The 21,183-nt window shown below is 36.7% G+C and overlaps 1 long non-coding RNA gene across 1 annotated transcript; it reads right to left on the minus strand.

Annotated features, from left to right (window-relative positions):
• Positions 1 to 2,256: 2,256 nt before the first annotated feature.
• On the minus strand, positions 2,257 to 7,039 carry LOC146761023 (uncharacterized). The gene is made up of 2 exons (XR_014945271.1): positions 6,989 to 7,039; positions 2,257 to 2,737 (listed from the first exon to the last, which is right to left on the minus strand). It is a non-coding gene; the product is annotated as an uncharacterized LOC146761023 (long non-coding RNA).
• Positions 7,040 to 21,183: the final 14,144 nt, after the last annotated feature.

The raw sequence follows: 21,183 nt of genomic DNA on the forward strand, positions 1-21,183 counted from the left end.
CATACCTTTACTCTATATTTTTATAAACACTTTCCTGTTGTTGCCTATTATAACAACTGTGCCTTTACAATAGTAAATACAATACAATAGTCTGCCTTCAATGAATGCAACGCGGTATTAAATGAAATGTGAACCAGTTTGCCCTACAGCAAAATGTGGCTGGATGTCTCCAGATAGTAACTGCTGGTGTGTAGAAGTTGAATATTTCTTCTTCTACTCATATTCTTCTGTTAGAGTTGCACTTCTCTAACCCAGATATAAAGGAAAAACAATATTCTGTTATACTGATACTCACTCCTTTCTAAGAAATCCAGAAGAACAGTTTACTTTATTAATTATTCATTAAGAGGAAATCAACCATGATTTTGATGATTAAAAAGAAAGAGTAGAAAAAATACAGTGTTAACTCACTTGTAAGCAGAAAGTTCAGGGCCTACTGAATCAAACTTTGTTCAGTAAATTAACTCTCAAAACATAAAACTTCTTCAGATGGAAAGGGCAATGATGAATAGTTTTACAGACCAACATAAGAACAATAAAATGTCCTGACCTATGCGTATTCACCAGTCTGCTGATCTCAATTGAGCAGAAAGATTGTCAAATTTAAAATGCACTGTCCAGATGAATGGCTCTTATTTCCAGCATACACACACGGTGAAAATAACTCTATTAGCATTCATATACATCAAAAGTTATGTTTTATAAGACTCTTCTTCAAGGATTAGGAACAAAACTATTACTGTGAATGTTGCTGAGAAGCACATTTACACAAGTGCACTGGAGGTAGCAAGTGTTGAGATTCAATAAGGAGTAAAAGACTATTAATTATGGTACAACAAGTACATATTACGGCAGTTTGTCAGGAAAGATAATGTGTGCTTGATGTATTTTGCTAATACTGCATGGCAGTGTTGCAAATAAATGAAATAGAATGCAGTATTTTTAAAAGGTGACACCATACTGAAAAGCAATATACAATTTGGCTAACAGTTGATAATACAAAGATATTTTTTACATGTGAAAGTTAAATTTATTTTTTGTGGATTTGAGTGAACTCTGATGAAATTAAATGAGATGTGGGCTCTTCTTTTCACAGTCTGTATTCTTAGTGTTTTTCTTGACATTTGGAATAAGTTTAGACTTCTGTAACCTTTGTAACAGAAACCTGTAAAGATGTTGACTAGCATATTTTCCATATTAGCCATGAAATTATACAAGTAAATTTTTACAAAGGTGTGCTTTTCTCCAGAGCTAATGAAGAGTGAGCAAAGCCTCAAAATGGTGGTAAGGTAACACCGTGCTATAGAAAGGGAAAGGGGAACTTCACAGAAACCAAGACAAAGGGTAACTGTACATTTAAAAGTGTAGGGAAAGGGGGAATTGCAGACACTTAGTCAAAATAAAGCCAGAGAAGAGGGCAATAAAGATAAGAAGAAACTGTCCGGAGACCTCTGACAAGAAGGATTAGATCCCCCCCGGGCAAGATGATGCCGACATGGGAGAACAATAACAGCAGATAACACCAAGAAGAAAACAGAAGAAGAATTTCACCCCAAAACAACGGCAAGGGTCGCGGGGAATGGGGTCAGGGGGAATGAGGGAATGGGGTTGCGGGGAACGGGGCCATAGGGAATGTAATGAATATGTAATCAAACTGAGGAGGAGACTATTGATTATGTATTAGCTTAACCTATATCTGTAACACACTTTTCTCCTTACGGTGTGCAAGTTTGGAGGAGCTATCCCCCTTGCACCCGGCGCTGCGCAACGCTGGAATAAACATACCTGCTTTATAACCCATCTCTGGATTATAGAGTTTGATTCCGCAAGTCAATTTGGCACCCCAGATGGGACCCTCTCTGTTCGGCTGCAGGACCAGCTGAGAAGGGGGACGCCTTTGGCGCGCCCCGAGATTTCTCGGAAGGACTCCCCTCCCTCATCTGATCACTGCAGGAGCAGACAAGAACCATCTATCGGCGGACCAGGTATGTGAAATGGGGGACCCGTAAGTCGTGAGGAGACGTCCTACGCAGGGCACAGTGGAGTCGGCGTGCTCCCCCCCAAGGGACGTGAGCTCACGGGTTAGGTTAGGTTGCCGGCTGGGTTAGGACTCCCTAGGGAGTGCCTACAAAGGGGCCAGTAAGTCGTACTACTGAGTACTGACAAAAGAGCTATTGCTCACATTCAGGTGATTGCTAATTGGGCAGAGCTTGTCTGCTCTCTGGTACAGGGTGATTTGGGTAATCCTGGGATAATTGGTATCGTACAGCGCTGTTTATATAGGTGACCTAAGTCAACAACTAGCACCGGTGTTCTTAACATCTTTGGTTAAGCTTAACAAATGATATATTGTAATTCTGTTTGAATTGTCGTGTGAGTGTGGTGTGAGTGAGACGCAGCACAGCTGCGGGGCGAGTGCGGAGTCCCGACCCGCGGTTCCGTCCTCCCGCGAGGGAAACGGCCGGGGACGGACGAAGCGAAAGTTGTCTCCAATACTTGTTTATCTATGTTTTAATACGTGTTTATTTTGTATTATTAATTACTGGTTTTTGTAAAGTATGTGGTCATAAGTCATAACAATGCTGTTGTGTCAGAAGTGGTTTTACTTATAAAAGAATACGGTGGTTTATATTAAGTTACAATGGGAAAATCACAGAGCAAAGAGGTCCCTGCGCGCTCACCCCTGGGGTGTATACTGGCACATTGGCGAGATATCGCTGGGGAACCAGGAGGAACCCTGAGCCGAAAAAAAAAAAAAAATCCTGATTAAATATTGTAATCAGTGGTGGTTGATTTATAAGCTAGAGGACAGGGACAATGAACATATAGAGGAATGTCTGTGTGGAATGAGCATCAAGCCATTTATGTGATACTGTGTTCTGCCTGCGAAGAGGTGTAAGGGAGGTGGGTCAGTCAGTGCTGGCTCTGTGGCGAGAGGTGTATAACTGAACGATATGGATTGCTAAGGGAAAGTTATAAGGTAGTAAGAGTGTTTATGGAAACTGAAGAACTGTGTTGTTTGATTTGTGGGTTTTGAAGGGAATGGGACAAACTGTTTGGCTGGTATAAGAAAGTGTAGTTGTTAATGTCATACGGAAGTATTGTTGAGGGTACGTGGAAGTGTAAATGAGGGTACAAATAGTGGAATAGTGTACAGAGGAAAAAGGGTTAAAGAGAAAGTGAGTTTATCTGTGCTGGCATGAGAACAACCCCCCCGCACCGTTCCCCTGCAATCAGAACTCTCAGAGTGGGAGAGGGAGCCAGGGTCAGAGACTGCTGCTGTAAACAGCAAAGGGGAGGTGGAGAGGACAGGGCACTGGAAGTGAGAATAGCCTTCATGTGCAGAGATCTGGGAAATCTGAAATCTGGGCAGCACTGGATGGTTCTGGAGAGGAGGTGAAATGTAATGATTAGAGTTTGGAAAGTGAGAAAGTTTGGGAAGGACAAAAGTTGAGGAAGGCAAAGATAAAAACAGGGATGTCAGGTCTGAAGAGAGGAGTACAATAAGAAGAAAACAAACAAACAACAACAACAATAACAAATAACAAAACAAACACCTGATTGAGAATCAGAGATGTTCAGGGAATTGAGAATAATAACAGCTGTTTCTGTTGTGGTGCTAGAGTAGGGCCATAGGACCCAGGGATCCCCCACGAGGAAAGGGGAGGGAGGGAGGCTTGAAGAGCCCAGGGAGGGCTCTGCCCCGCTGGAATGAAAGCAGTGTGCAAATGCAGTGGGACACTGGTAGAGAAATCCAACCAAGCTGAGTGAGAAGGAATTGCCTCTGATTGCAGAACTGAACAATGAGAACTTGGGAAGTTAACCCTAGCAGATACACCGATGAAACTGCAGCTAAGGAAGCAGGATAAAGTAGTTCATTTTCTGATGGATATGGGAGCTTCTTACTACCCATAGATGGTTTTGTAACATTAGTAGGTGCTACTGCCCAACAAGAAAAGGCTTACTTTTGGAATTAATTAAATATAAGCTAAGAAAACAAGTAGGAATACAGGAATTCTTGTACCTGTCAGGTTACCCTGGCAAGAAATTTAATAAAACTGGAGCTAAGGGTCAAACAATATTGGCTGATTAAGAATTGTAAGTCTGACTATTAACACAAACTGGGAAAAACAATGTTATACCCCCAGGAGCCACAGCAATCTCAATTAAGACACACTTAGGGGTGTGGGCATCAGGGCCAAAAATTAAGCCCTAAATACAAGTTAAAAACAAGAGCTCACCCACTCAGGGTAAAGTGGTGCCCTTTGAGGATATGTGACTGTAGAAGGACAAAAGAAATAATAGATAATTTTTTTTTGAGTTTGAATTACTAATTGAATGGGAATCCAAGTACAAAACTCCAATTTTGCCAATTTGCTAAATTTTCAGATAGCAAGTGCTTTAGTTTGGTAGAAGACATGAGGACAAGTAATGGAATTGTTGAATGGATACACTCAGTGATGGAAAATCCATGCACTTTATCAACCAAGTTAAGGAATGAATAGGTGGAGTTTACCTTCTGGATTTGAGGGATGTCTCTTCTGCCTGGTTTGACTAAAGGAAGCCTAAGGTTATTTGCCTTTGAATAGGAAAACCCTAATAGAGGGAGAAGAGACTCAGTTAACCTGGACAGTGTTACCCAGGGTTGTGAGAACAGCTTAATGATCTTTGAGAACTGGTCAACTCATGAGCCTGAGACCTGGGATCCTCCATCCTAGGGTGGAACTTTACTGGAGCATGTGGATGCCACAGCAACAAAAGGACTGTGTACAATAGACTGAGAGTTTGCTGAGTTTCTTGGTTTACAGAAAGCACAAATAACTCAGAAATTACAGCTGGACTTTGGACCTTAAGGACTGCCAGGAAAGAAGCCATCTGCTAAGCCCCTGAGCTGCAAACTGCCAAGGAACTCCATACGTTCCCAGGAATGACAGGAGGATGCTGACCACGGATACACAGCTACGGACTGATGGTAAACCTCAAACAGCTTGAAGTGAGTAAGGGATGGTACCTGAGGGCAGTGGCTGCACTAGTGCTCAATATTCAAGAAGCCTATAAATCTACACTGGGCCAAAGGATACCAGTTTTAATATCTCATACAGTGTTTACTGTATTGGAGGCAAAAGGGGGACATTAGTTCATTGGCTCTCACCCCAAAGATTCCTGAAATACCAGGCCATCCTGGTAGAGCAGGGTGATGTAGAAATAATTGTGACTAATATTGTCAACCCAGTATCTTTCCTTAGCGGAACTCCCGGAGAACCAGTATTACATGACTGCTTTGAATCAACTGAAGCTGCACATTCCAGCCGGTCAGTCGAACCTGAAGGACGAACCCTTAGAAGATGCAGAAGACACCTGGGTTACCAGCAGCTGCAGTTTTATGAGACAAGGAGACTGTAAGGCAGGACATGCAGTAACTGCTACTGACCAGGTAATCGAAGCACAACCACCAGCTGTGGGGACTTCCCCTCAGAAGGCTGAAATAACTGCCTTGACAAGAGCTTCAATCATATGGACAGATGCTAAATATGTGCCACACGCTCATAGTACCATCTGAAAAGAGCAAGGATTGCTCACACACAAGGAAAACAGCCTGATTTAAATCTACCAATGGTTATTATATGTTGTAAAAGACATCAGAAATGTAACACTGTACAGGAAACAGAAAATAAGATAATAGATCAGGTGGCAGAACAGGCAGTTGAAGAGGGCTTCAATTCCAGACGGTAAACTTAAAATCTCTGAAGCCAAGTCAAAACCTGTAAAATATTCTAAAGAGAACAGGAGTCCCATTAATAATTTAGAAAGGAAGAGAGCAAGCTGACAGATGGGTGCATGCCCAAATGGACACATTATTATGCCCTTTAGTATTTTATGGAAATTGGTTATAAGGGAAGATAAGAGAATATATTGCGCAAACCAACACTACAAAGTACAGTCCCAGTACCAGGAACAGGGCACAAGTGGGCCTCACAGGAGAGGGCCTTCCAGGGCTACAACGGCAAATTGAGTTCACAGAACTCCCAAGAAAAGGGGGGTACCACTGTATGAAAATTTCTGTAACCTTAGAAACAATTGAGGATGCTGCTGCAGATGCTTGATGGACAATCCAAAAGGAGATATCCTGTTTATCCAAAGATGCATTGCAACATGGAGTAGGCAGGGATAACACCGATTGGGGAATAGTTTTCTCTAGATCATGGGATAAACTTACTAGTTGCCAAATTTAGGATGACTAAAACAGCTTTTCTTAGCCTGCATCACCTTGCTACTCTTGGTGTGTTTTACTTGTGTTGTTATAAGATGTCTTTTGTGTCTGTACCAAGGTACTGGAAGGGAATACGAGGTTTGGAAGAGACATGAGCTGAGACAAAAGGTAGAGAGCGGAGCCTATTTTGAGACCCATTAAGAATCTAGCAGGTAAAAGCCTGCTAGATTAAAGAAAAGGGGGGAATTGAAGAGTGAGCAAAGCCTCAAAATGGTGGTAAGGTAACACCGTGCTATAGAAAGGGAAAGGGGAACTTCACAGAAACCAAGACAAAGGGTAACTGTACATTTAAAAGTGTAGGGAAAGGGGGAATTGCAGACACTTAGTCAAAATAAAGCCAGAGAAGAGGGCAATAAAGATAAGAAGAAACTGTCCGGAGACCTCTGACAAGAAGGATTAGATCCCCCCCGGGCAAGATGATGCCGACATGGGAGAACAATAACAGCAGATAACACCAAGAAGAAAACAGAAGAAGAATTTCACCCCAAAACAACGGCAAGGGTCGCGGGGAATGGGGTCAGGGGGAATGAGGGAATGGGGTTGCGGGGAACGGGGCCATAGGGAATGTAATGAATATGTAATCAAACTGAGGAGGAGACTATTGATTATGTATTAGCTTAACCTATATCTGTAACACACTTTTCTCCTTACGGTGTGCAAGTTTGGAGGAGCTATCCCCCTTGCACCCGGCGCTGCGCAACGCTGGAATAAACATACCTGCTTTATAACCCATCTCTGGATTATAGAGTTTGATTCCGCAAGTCACTAAAGTTTACTAAACTTTTAGCATCCTTATTTTTTAACAAATATTAACCATCTTTTTTAATCAATGATCCAGGCCAACCAGAATGCAGAAAAAATGTCACACGCGGCCTGTTCTGCCTTCTCAAAACTAACATTAAAGCTTATTTTTCTTCTGCTTTCTTTCCTAATAGTAAAGACAAAAACAACAACAAAAATTGCATGGAAAGTGTTTTTGAACTAGAAAAGTACATACTATCCTTTGGAAAAGATAGCTGGACTGATATCTTAGTTGTTGCATGATAAATGTTAAGAAAAGAAATTTTGACTAAAAGTAGACTGCTCAGAACTGCACTTCATGGAAAAATCCACCAAAGAATTCCTCATGTGATGCTAAGAAAAAAAAGTAATGGAAAAGAAATGCAATGAGTGCAGCTTAAACATCTATAGAGGATTAGCAATGTACCAGCATATACATAATCTTTTTCCCTGGTAATCTAGAAATTCTCCAAGTATTTTCATTTAAAAAATGAAGGTAGGTGCATTATTTAAATGAGAAACCTCAATTCAATATCTTATATAGAATTAGAGTAGAAAAAAAAGAATACATTTTTAAAATCCTGAAGATTAAGGAAGTAATGAACTACAAATTTAAATGTTTTTCATTAACTTTGGGGCTTTTCTTATGGTAACTCCTAAACTGCTTATGGTGGAGTGGAAAAAACCTCATGCTATTTTTTAAAATGGAAGCAATGCCTATTAGTCCACAGCAACAAGTGGCATATTCTCACTATCCGAAGAAGAACAGTACCACATCCCTCACCCATTTTTTTTTTTTTTGTTTTTTGTTTTTTGTTATTTATTTTCATTTTTTTTTTTACTGGGGAAGAAAAACATAACAAGAGGTTTGTAGCTCCTTGGCATAAATTCTTTGCCATTTTTGGCAAGTTATGACTAATTTTGTGTTGCTTTATTTTTATTCTTATTGTTTTCTTTCCTCCATTTCCTTCCACTGATCTCTTGAACAAAGATGTCAACTGAAAGATAAAAACTTCAAATCTTATTTTTCCTTTAAAGAACTTAAAAGTTTTTAACTGGTTAACAGAAACCTGGCATTCCTGAACCAAAACTGTTTTATGCTCCTAATGAATAAACTTCTGCCTTGAACATAAAGCTATGAGAGGTCCTTGATATAACAGAAAAATAAAGAAGCTTTGCCAATTGTTTAATGCAATACCAGGCAAGGAAACAGTCATCTGAGAAATGGAAATATAAGCAAAGCAGTCATCACTTTGCTCACCAGCATTTCTTCAGTGCCACAGTCATTCTTAGCTGTTTGAAATCCCCTGGAGAGCTTTCACATCTCTTTATGTGTTTTTGAGCTCCACACTTTTTAAATCACAAGAGGTGAAAGAAAGTATTTAGAGCTGTGCTACTAAATTTGGATACACAAACCATGAAGTTACCTGGATTCTGGGACCTAAAAAAATGCTGTTGTACTTTCAATTGGACTGGTTGATCTACCACTTTCTTTTCTAGGACGTGAATCTGATGGAATCTGATGACCTAATCAAAAAGACATGCTGCTAAACTAACTTGATGGTTTCTTTAGGTTTTTCAGCTTTGGAGGATTATTGGGATTAAGTCCTATAGTTTATTCTAGGTTTGAAGAAAGCTTTTACAAAACCAGTTGTTAATCAGAGATGAGCAAATTGTCAGTCAAATATTTGTACCGCTAAGTAAATTTAACGTTTTGATTTTATCTACCTCAAACAGCCAATGTATTTGAGCACTCTGCAGAAGCTAATACATCGTGTTTCTACGAGAAACTGATTTAGGAGGTAGCAATGTCTCCATAAAAGCTTGAATAACCAACCATGATTCCTGAAAGTACATTCTTCTGAAAGCATAGTTTAAATGAACCAAATAATTAAATTTAAAGTACTATATTTGTGTACGGAAAAACATTCTGCTGTTTTAATTAAAAATGTGCATAAGATCATAGTTTACCAATTTTAATATTAGTCTTGAAACACTGTGTGTACATGAGTTTTACAGGAATAGAATATCTCAGTTAAGGTGGAACTTACAAAATGGGAGGTTTGTACCCTCTCACCTCCACCCCCAAAAATAAGGTCATCTCAAGTATTCTGAAGAAGAATCAACAGACACCTTGGAAAAAGTTGAAGGACACAGCTATAACTTTTTCATTTTCAATTATACAACTTTTATTTTGGTAGAGCAAGTGTGTTTTACTGATAAGAATGCCTTTTAAAATATAACTGAATATTTTAACTTCTAGTATATGCATAAGATGTTTTATTATTCCTCTGGAACTATGATATATAGCATTTTACATCAGGATTACAATTTTTCAGGCCAAGTCCTTTATAATCAAACTTGTTTCACAGTTTAATCTTATCATTATATTACATTCCAATACTCTTAAAATTTTTATTGTTAATCAGTAGCTAGCAAGATTCCATATCACATAGCTCTTCCTTGCATCAAAAATAAAATATCCCAAACTAAAAGATTAAAAAAAAAAAATTAAAAATCCCAAGACTGTAATTGTAATGAAAACAAAAAAGAAAAAAAGTCATAAGAGATAACTGATTGGGGGATTTATTTGGGAAAATATTATTTATAGTTTTTTATTTTTTTGGATAAATAAGTTTGCATATCAGATTGGTGTGAGATGATAAATTTTTATTTTTTTATTTTTTATTTTTTTTGCTGCATTTGATTTTATGGCTAACTATTAAAAATGTCAATACAGAAAACTAAACTTAAAAACATGTATGCAAAAAATAAATCTGCTTTGTCAATATTAAGATTTTTCCTGCTCATCTTCTCTGTTACTGTTTCTACAATGGGTTTTTTTACTAATTTTATGTTTGTAAACAAATTCGCAGGCAAGAATTTGTAATAAGTGTATGAGTTTGTAATAAAATGTGTTACATCTGCATAGAAACTAGAGATTTTTTTTTCTGATGTAAGGGACAGAGGAAGATAGGATAACCCACCTATAGCCTGAGAGCAATTCCACATGGTCCTTTCCTCCCAGCAGAACATAAGTAGGCTGATGCTGAAAAGGTTCCTCAAAGACTACATTTGGTCTTTCCTAGGCCCATGTAACATCCTCATGTAATGACAAGTTGATTTTTCTCTAATAGAACAAACATTATCTGTATTCCTTACTTAACTAATCAATGAACAGAAAAACTTGAATACTGCATTCAATGCGAACACCATAATAAAAGAAAGAAGAAAAGTCATGTTCATGAAAAAAAATAAAAATAATAATAATAATACTTTTGAACAACATATTAGAGAAACTGATTATCTATTTTTGGATACTATAAATTAGTATCTTCAGATAAACTCCACACATTCCTTATTTAGTTCTTTCAGCTAACAACTTTGTAAGTATATTTGAGCCCCTTGACTTCCTTGATACTTGGTAATATTGTTGTGGATGACTTAATAGTTTATTTTTTCTTTCTCCCAAACAGCTTTACAAAGGCCAAAATATAATCAATGTAGATGACAGTATCATTTTATCCCTAACTAGTTATTACATCCGAGGTTATGATTGGATAATGGAATGCTGATATCAGACATTCTTATTTCTATTTCTTTGTTTCTGAAATTGGCTGGGTACCAGGCTATGGAGAATGTATTAATGTTCTGCAATTGTGTTGGTGCAGCTGCTTAAGTTGTGTAAAGATTCAGTACCATTGCACTAAACAAAAGCCAGAGTACTGCTGCAACCATTTTCTGACTTTTAACACCATAAATCTCTCACGGTTAGCACTTCCAGAACCAAATGAAGCAAGCTGTTTGAAATTGGTAGCAAAAACATGTAAAGATACTGTTAATGCATACCTAAAAGCTGTAATCTCTCCAAACTGAGATTTTCAAGTCTCTTGATAATTTGAGGCTTAGTAGAACTTCTTCTTTCCAATCTCCTCTAGCAGATGTAGCAAAGGCTTATAGATCATGAAGTTACTATCTTAATTAACTTTTAAAAAATTTACTCCATACTTCAGAATTAAATACAACCGTAGATGTTTATGAATGGTGCACTTGTTTATGAATGGTGCACTTACCTAGGACAACCTCCATAATGAGTAATAACCTTCTGCTACATGAAATCATGAACATTTTAGTACAGCCTAAAATATTTTTTCATTTATATATGACATTATTAAGAGAAGTCTAAACCTTTCTCTGCAAGTGAATGTTATCTCACTTGAAAAAACACCTTAGCTTCTGTATTACTTCACAAAAATTGTCTGTATCATAAGTTTTAGTACATGATTCTTAAAGATTTAAAGTGATTAAAAATAAGTTATTTTTTTATTGACTAGAAGGATGTTTTTCTCAGGAAAAAGTGAATTTTGATGACTACAAGTTGGCCTAAACTAAGTGTCATAAAAATGTTACAAACTGTAAGAGAAACATTTGCTCTTGAAACACACCTGGAACATAAGTGTCAGTCATAATCTGACTACCCACTGCACCTTTTGATATGAGAATATATATTAAATAAAAAAATTAAAAATCCCAAGACTGTAATTGTAATGAAAACAAAAAAGAAAAAAAGTCATAAGAGATAACTGATTGGGGGATTTATTTGGGAAAATATTATTTATAGTTTTTTATTTTTTTGGATAAATAAGTTTTATATATATATATATATTTATATATAAGTTTAATATATACATGTGTGTGTGTGTGTATGAATATATGTATATATTCATACATATATTTAAATGTAAAATTTAAAGCTGTAAGTTGAAAATGAGTTGACTATACCATGTTACAACTGAGCTATCTAACTGTGTTTTCTTTCTTCATTTGCTCACAGGCACAGTGCTTGTGAAACACTCTGATTCATCACACATTTAAGTTTTATTCTGGAAACAACAAAGTAAATTTGATTGCAAACACATACAAAAACATATACCGAGAGAAGAACACGTACTAACAACAAATAGGTCAGATGTTTTTTCATTTCTTATGATGCTTTAAAAAGGCTCTCATTTGACTTTAGTTACTTTTCTAGGACTCTTCATAACAAATCCATATAAGCTCTACTGTGGTAAAGATAACAAAGTTTTCAGACTACAGTAGCGCTGATTACATTTTCCTTCTTACAATATACTGGACGTATTCCTTAGGTACTGGAAATTGTTTACCAAAAATAGCATACAGAAATTATAACGACCTAGAAGAAGCCAACTTAAAACTTTAATATAGTCCTTAATAGTCTGATGCGTTAAACATTTGTTACAGGTGACTTATACTACTAAATGATCTCATCACATACATGTCAATATGGTCTTTGCAGTTGGGTTGAGCATCAGGGAGGAGAACCAAAAGAAAAAAGAGACATCAGGAGATCTTGCCAGGTGTATGGGAAATCGGTAATCACAGCCTGAACCTCTGACTAATCAGTTGAGGCAAGTGTTGGGTCAGCTGTGAGAGCACAGGTGAGAGTAATTTACCCGTGCTCCCAGAAGGGGTGGAGCTTGACTCCACCTCCTCTAGACCTCATTTAAGGGCTAAGGCAGCATCTCTTGGTGATCACTCTTTGGTGGAGATTGCCTCAGCAGTTCTCAGCAGACCAAAGGCTTCCATATGGGTGAGTTTTTCCTGTAAATAGAGGTCATGGTAATTTGGGTATTTACAACTATCATCTTTTCATTATTGCCACTGTACACCAGGGGTTATGTTTTCTCTCAGAACTCTAAGCCCCCTGGTGTATGTAGTTCTTCTTCTCTTCCGGACAGGTGCCCAGAACTGGAGCATTAACTCCTTAACTCCCAGTGTACTACATGATGGGATACTACATGATACCAATAAACAAAAATCATAAAGACATGACACAGATTACATGTAAGATATCATTGCAATAGCTAAGAATTTCACTCATTGGTGTTTTCTTTAAATTCTTCCAGCTTTGACAAATGTGTCTCCCAATATCTTAATAATTGGTGTTTTAATTTTTCATCTACTTGTTTATTCCATATTCTAATCTTGTCTTGAATAAATTGCACACTGTCTGGATTATTCACAGTATTCCCTTTTAGTTATTTGAGAGATGGTATACTATGTTAAATGGCTCCATGGGATGAACTAGAGAAAAGTCAAGTGATTCAAATGCCAATGTTTCACGACTATAAATACTCCTGAGCAGACAGCTCTGCAGACAGTTGGTGAGGAAACAAGCAAATGATGGATATGGAGAGCAAGCAGGAAAAGTAGCAACAGATGGGTAGCAGCATTTATGAGTTCACTAGAGACTTCTTTATTTTTGCATTGTTGGATGATCACATAAACTTAAGGAAACTGAAATGGAGACATTATTACATTATTTTAATCCACGGGCAGAATCAAAGAAGACTATAAAGCCCTGGGAGTGCAAGTGAATAACACTGGTTCTCAAGCTATTCTCTAATCAATTCTGTCAGCTGGAAGAGAAAAGCCAGAAATAGATGTATAGTGAATATTAACTCCTTGTTACATGTTTGGTGCCAGCATCAGAGTTTTAGGTTTTTTTTTTTATGACAATAGGATTTTCTATTGTGAGTAACTTGCTCAAGATAAAAATTTCTAATAATGCAAAGATCTCTGTAAAGAGCAGTTTATTCATTATTGCAATGGGCGCACACTCCCTTTTGACAAGAGAAAAATTGCACAGGTAATCAGTAAAATCTATTCTGTTATATAACCTGGGTCTGATGCAGGTAATGCCTCTCCTGGCACTCATTGGATGAGAGTCTCAGACTCACAGTCTTCCAATGCTGTTGCTACCTTACATTTCCATACAAAGTCTGTTACCAACCCAGGTTTTTAGGTATGTTCTGTACTTTTTATAGTGACAGGAAGACGATATTCTCAAAAATTAGCACACTTGCTCTGTCCTGTACTAGACTCTCCTCTACCTTATATAATTACCTTACCTAGTACCTATGCCAATTCTACCCAGGTCAGAAGCCCCACTCTCTGGAGCTTTCTTTGTGAAAGGCAGCTTAACCTATGGTACATACAGAAATACTGGAAATTTCCATTGTGAAAACATAATCTAACTCTCACACTATGAAGATAATAACCTGTTAGGAATGGATTAGATTCACTTGTCTAGAAGAGAAAGAGCAATCTTAGGCAGCAGTCTAGATAACCTAGTGAGGAGAGCTTTAAACTGAAAGCCTTGCTGGGGGGGTCTTGAGGAAGGCATTGCTCAGATGCCTCTTGTGACATGAGCCATAAGTCCAGGTATCTCAAAGGTCTGTATAGCTATGAGGGATCCTCTTGCATACCTCTGGGGATACCTGCATCCTCTGCTCCCTTTTCTTCTCTGAAATGCCTGTATACCTATGGAAATATCATGGGAAATAAACAGGAACGATCAGAGACCTGTGTGCAGTCACAAGGCCATTATTTCATTGCAATTGTGGAAATGCTTGACAAGTCTCTTCTCACTGGTGACAAGTGACAGAATGAGGGGAAGTGGCCTCAAGTTGTGCCAGGGTAAGTTTAGGTTGGATATTAGGAAACATTTATTTGCAGAAAGGGCAGTTAAACATTAGAATAGGCTCCCCAGGGAGGTGGTTGAGCCATTTGGATGTGGTGCTCAGAGATATGATTTAGCAGAGGGTTGTTAGAGTTAGGGTACTATGGTTAGGCTGTGGTTGGACTTCATGATCTTTGAGATCTTTTCCAGCCTGGGTAATTCCATGATTCTATGCTGTGGGACAGCTTACTTTGACTGGAATTCTGTCATGGATGGCTGTGCACACTTTTTACAAAGATGGTCCAGTGAGTTGAGGCAGTGTACAGTCTAGTTAGAGGCCCATAGAGTGTGATGTTCCCCAGAGGCTGGTACTGGGTTCAGCCTTGTTCATCATCTACTTCAGTGACCTGCATGAAGGGATACAGTGCAGACTTAACAAGTTTGCTAATGATCCAAAGTTAGGAAGAGTGGCTGATGCACCAGAAAACTATGTTAATCTTACTTAATCATCTGTATAAGTCTAATCTCTATACACCTATTGATTGTACAGTAGCTTAGGTTTTGCAAATTAAAATTCTATATGCCATCAATGGTGAAGTAATTTGCCTTCATAAAACAGTGCTCTTGAAGAGAAAATTGTTGAATTTCTACAGTCACTGTTGAGATCAGAGGACAATTCAAATTCTAAAATGCTGTACATTATTGGTATCATATACAGTTATGCCCTTTGCTTAATCTGTAAAATTACCCTACTGAAAATTAACTGTTTTTGATTAAAAGATAAAAGAAAAAAAAAAAGGAAAAAAAAGGTGGAAGTAATGTAGCTGCAAATGTGCTGTTGTGACAAATTTAAAGTGAGAATTGGAATATTGATCTTAGCAATACCTAAAAGTACATTTGACAAAAAAGAAAAGAAAAAAGACCTAAATTAGTAAAAATTTGGTGTCAGGAACAGCAGGTGTACCTTCTACAAAGAAAGAAAATGTGAAGGGTTGTTTTTTTTCCTCCTTATTTTAGCTCCCCCTTCCCCTCCCAGATTCTATTGTATGCTTCATAATTGGTGGAAAACAATGAAAGGGATTTTATATTCCCCCATCTGATGAAGGTCTAGATCCTAGAAATCTCTCAGTGGAAGGCAAAGATTAAGTTAAATTTTTGTAAGACTCTTAGGATTTGACCGAGACCACTTAATATGCTCAGTTTGCTGTTGGAATTAATTGCTGTTAAAATTGAATCTTTCATGTCTTGATTAGTCTTCTCTACTGCATTGTCAGCTTTCTTATACCATAAAAGTGAAAATTTGCTATTATATTTTCTGTCACTTTTCCCTTTAACACAAAATTTCATTAAATAATAGTGCTGTTACTATAATTCACTTAGCATTATAAAAATTATATGCGTCTTTCAAGTTTGTGATAGAAACACTACAGTAGAAGAGGTTCTACTATTGAAAGGCATCTGTATGTTAATTATATCTTTAGAGTAGCTTTCAGCATTTAGGTCTTTTCCAACCTGAGCAATTCTATGATCTGTGTTTGGGTGGTCTGTAGCAGATATCACTAAGATGTCTCCTTCCCCTGCTTTACTTTTAACCTTCCTTTTAATCCTAAGCTATGAGTTTTCTGTCAGCTCCCAGGCAGAGCTTCACAAAATTCAGGAGGTCACTGATGTAGAGAGCAACACCCTCTCCCACCTGTCTTTCCTAAAGAGTTTATATCCATCTGTTCCTACATTCCAGTTTTGAGAGTCATACCACCACATCTCAGCAATGCCAGTGACATCAGAGCCTGGTAGGCACTCACACACCTGCAATTCCTCATGCTTGCTTCCCGTGCTCCACATATGGGCATGCAGACAATTGAGTTGGGCTCCCATTGTCATTAATTTACCAACTAGACTTCTTGTACCTTTGGTATTCTGAACCTTTGGTGCTGTCACAGTCTCTAGAGACAGCTGTGCAGAATCATATGGCAGCAAGTGTAACTTTAAAAACTTTTCACATAGGTTTCCAATGCTACTTGAGAGTTGTGGGTACTAAATGTGACATGGTATATGCAACTATAACATTATGGGAATACTCACTGCATTGCTTAACTCTCAACCCACTCTAAGAAGTAAATGTGAGCATTTAACAGTAACAGTGATCTGTTACCAGATTCATCTTGTAGTTTGAAGAAATTCTAAATAGGCCATTTTCTGTGATAGAGGATGCATACATGCATGCATGCAGAAGAGAAAGCTTAAAAAAAGAAAAACGTACACAAAGACAAAAGAGGGCTTGAATAAAAATATAACATTCATATACAACAAAGTATAACAGATTAAGATTAATCTAGATTGTTAGAAAAATGGATATCTGTTATTTCCAGTAGTATTCCTTTGATACTTACTATCCTTAAAGCTAATACTATTGTCATAAATACTGAGTGGAAGCGTCATTAATTGTCCTGTTTCTTCTTAATGTTTTGTATTTTGTCTGCACTGGAATGGATAACCACCGAGAAATGAATATCACATAAAGGCTACATAAAATAAATGACCTGTGAAAATGAGAAGGAAATGTTTTTTCTCTTTCTTTCAAGATATATCACCCTGAACAAAGGTATGAAATAAACAATGGAAAAACTGATTGGAACACCAGAGAGTATTCAGCAAACTCTGTGAGAGGACCCCATGTCTGAGTAATGGTTTTGACAGATTATGTGCTACAAGGGCCAAATCAACATGCAAAATCCTCTCAACTGTTTGTCATATTCCCCTGTAGTTTTTTTAAAGTATATATATATATATATATATATATATATACATTACAAAATAATACAGCACATATATATTACTATATATACTATATATTAATGTGTGTGTATATATATATACAAAAATACAGTATATATATATATATTACAAAATAGGAGAAAAAAAAAAGAAAAAGGTTGAAATGGGCTAAAATTTAAATGAGGAAAATTAACAAAGCCCTCAGTTTAAAGTTTTCAGAGCTACAAACAAGAAAAGAATTGTTGCAAGATTTATGAACATATAGAGTTTGGTGACTATGTGTCTAATGAAGCGACATGCATTTTATTGAAGTGTATTACACTTCACAAGTTATAGCTTGGGTATCCTTTCTGAACAGGGACTTGGACTGTGTTCTACTGCCAAAGAAAACTCATTATACCTAAAAAGTTATGGTTCAGCTTGATAGGTTGATATGATAGCCTCCAATTCATGGTCTGTTTGAAAAGGCAAGGGGACCAGCAGTGGCTGACATCCAAAATGGTGACTGCTTGTAAGAAAGAGCTCCATAGTTTCAACTTACACTTCAGAGGAATTTCTTCAAGAAAAATAAATTTTCAAATCAGACCATTACCTAAATCACAAGGCAGTTCTGCAGCCTTAGTTAGGAGCTAAAAAAACAAACAAACAAAAAAAAATGAATGTATTGTATTTCACTGAAGGTGATAAAGAATTTTAAATCTGAGTTAATTGTTCACTTGTAATTTGAGTTATCTCTGTAAATATTGTGGGCTTGATTCTTCACATTTTTTACAGTGTTTGGAGAATTCTTGACTACTTTCTTTTCTTGTTCCTTTTAGTGGCAGGTGTTGATTTACTAAAATTTTGTCCTGAAATCAACTCTTTGTTTATATACATAATGGATTTACTATTAAAAATATTTATTCCTTTTGTTGATATTTTTGTCAGCCAGGATACTTATTTTGCTTCATCATTTTTTGTGCTCTTATTAGTAACCAAGTATTTTTTGCGTTTCCACTTCCTGAGTAGACTTCCATAGCTGTGTTATGGTTCAAAAAACTGCATGAGTAAGAAGGTATTCTTGTGATAGAGAAATCCTCTCACTTAAAAACTGCATACAAAATTCTGCCAGAGCATCATCATCCTGGTGATCTCTGTCATTATGTCTAGGCGCACTCCAACACTGTATGTGATTATACTTTATACTACATGTAGATGGAAGGAAAGATTTGGAAACATTTTTTGCAGATGCTCGAATAACTGAAATTATTTTTTAGGGCTTTGGGTAAATTTGAAAGATGTTTTCATCATCCTAAAACAACTAAATTGGCAAGGAGTAGGGCTCAGAGTCTGGTTTTAAGTTCCCAGGGACACTGGTGAAATCAGGTAAGTGATGTGACAAAATATGTATGCAATATATGGGATTTTCCAGTGCATCTGATATTCACTAGGAGTTAAATTAATGCTGTCTTAAAGTGACTTTGAAGAAAATCGTGTTTTATGAGTGCTGTTCTTATATCTCTGAAGAAATGAGAATACTTTCCAATGCAAGTACCCCAATTGAAATTTGTTGACAAAAATACAATAGGGAACCAGTTTTTAAAGGCACTTAAGTGCCTAAAGCTGCAGATAGAGGTTTTTCAAAAGATTCTACACACCTGACTGCCATTATGTAAAAGTTTAAGGAGTCTCAGTACATTAATAAGCTATTTTGACTTTTTGTTTTTATTCCCATTTTAAGGCAATGACTATTTAAGAAAATGCTCACAAAGGCTGAGCATTTATATTCATTCAAAGTTATTCTTTTCATTTTAATGCAAGTATTTCATAGCATGGCACAAAAGATATTTTAATACTTTGTGGGTTTTTTTTTTTGTTGTTTTTTTGTTTTGTTTTGTTTTTAATAATAAAAAGATTGCCAAAGTAAAATGGAAAAACTGGATTTCAATTATGGTTGGGATTCCTGGAGTAATTAAAGTGGTTGATATTAGTATGTACTGAAACTGCTACCTCCATGAGACAGGGCTTAAAGATAAATGAATGTCCAAGACTCATAATTTACTTAACAACAAATCTGGCTAATGGGTACCCCAGTTCCTTCAAAACCACACAGTCCTCATTCAGGTTTCCACCTGCTGATTTGTGTTGCCTGATTTAAGAAATATAGGCTGAACAGAAACACAGTAACAAACAGAGCTGCAGAGGCAGCCATGGCCTTGGAGATACATATACAACATTCTATATTCTGCTAGTCCTTCTCTCTGTATTAATTTTATCCTTGCAGCCTGCATCCATAATTCATGCAGATAACCCTTCATGGTTCACGAGCTCTGGTAGCCTGTAGTAACACTTGTCCTCCTGGACTCTTTCTGCTTCTATATTTTCAAGACACATTACTCTCTCATTTCATTATATCATTTCCAATATTCAGTTATAAAACTGGAAAGATACATGGAATTTACCAAAATCCATGCTATTTTCATAACTTGTCCCGGACTATACAATTTTATGTGGTATGATTCTTCATCAATCCTTTAAAAAGTATGTCCTTTTCTTTTTTGGAATCTTAAGATGTAGCTGAATTTGGGGTTCTGTTTTGTGGGATTTGTTAACACAGTCTAATTTCTTAAATGACAACAGTGTTGGTTTTGGTAGAGAATTGCAGACAGCATCAGATTTTTAAATTGCTTGAATTGTCTTTAAAATGAATTATTCTGATGGACTATATGGTAAAATAATCTCAAAACATATCACCCACAAACTCAGATACACTTTTGACCTGTCTTTGATTTTATAAGAAACACTGTTGTTTAGCAGACATAAATGCACACAAAGGCATTTCTTGCCTTGCTGCGCACACTCAAATGTCCTTTTTATGTCAATTAAACTGTCTGAAAAAAACTGTTCTTAAAATGGCATAATGAAGAAACTAATCTGTGATATACATTAATTAAAGCTTAACAATTAAATCACTATCAGATATTCCAGGAAAAGGAAAGACCAAAAAAAAAAATAATTCCAGTAATTTTATATTAATCTCTCAACCCAAAATACCTGAGATAAAGATGAATTCTCAGTTTCTGGCTCAATTAAAATGCCAAGGGAAATAATGTTTAGCCTTAGAAAACTCAAAATATATTGAAGTTGGTAAAACAAACTGTTTTCCTCGACTTCTACTATTGATCGAGTGACTTCTAAACCACTTGACAGTCTAGAAGTATTTCAAATAAAAAGAAAACATGACCTATTGCCACGATTATGTTCCCCAGATAGTTCTTCCCATTTACATGCACAGACAAGTAGATACTATACTGACTCCTAAAGATCTTCTGTATATGCAGCAAAAAGAAAAAACAAAACAAAAAAATCTTCTATTTAAAAACAAAACAACAACAAAAAAACAGCATTAAAAGTATTCCATAAGACAACTGAACAGCAATATTTTAACTTGGAAAAGTATCAAGTGCCAGATATAAAGCAAAATTAGGAAAAAAGTTCATAGTAAACTATTTTAATTCATATTCTGAGCAGATAATCTGTGATTGAGTCTGTCAGCAAAAAAATGTCATTAACATTCCAAAACTGGGACAAAGTTTAGCTTTTGTTCCTAAGATTTTTTTTATCCTCTATTCTGTGCAGTAGGGATCCTAGTATCCAATTAAAACTGTTAAACTGTTCAAGAAGCATTTTCCATAAAATTTCAGTTTAAGTTACCACTGAAGCTGACTACAACTGGCTTTCTGTTTCAGTCCTTACCTTTTATTTTACCTAATTCATCTGGGAAGTTGAGGGCTTTCCTGACGCCCTTCTCCCCAGTTCAATCCAATGCTGTGAAATAGGTAAATGGGTTTCTGAGATTATTCTTTTTTTCATTAATGAATTTTTCTCATGCTCT

The sequence above is a fragment of the Coturnix japonica genome, chromosome 4, assembly GCF_054131305.1.
Source record: "Coturnix japonica strain WE chromosome 4, WE-NBRP24, whole genome shotgun sequence".
NCBI lineage: Eukaryota > Metazoa > Chordata > Aves > Galliformes > Phasianidae > Coturnix > Coturnix japonica.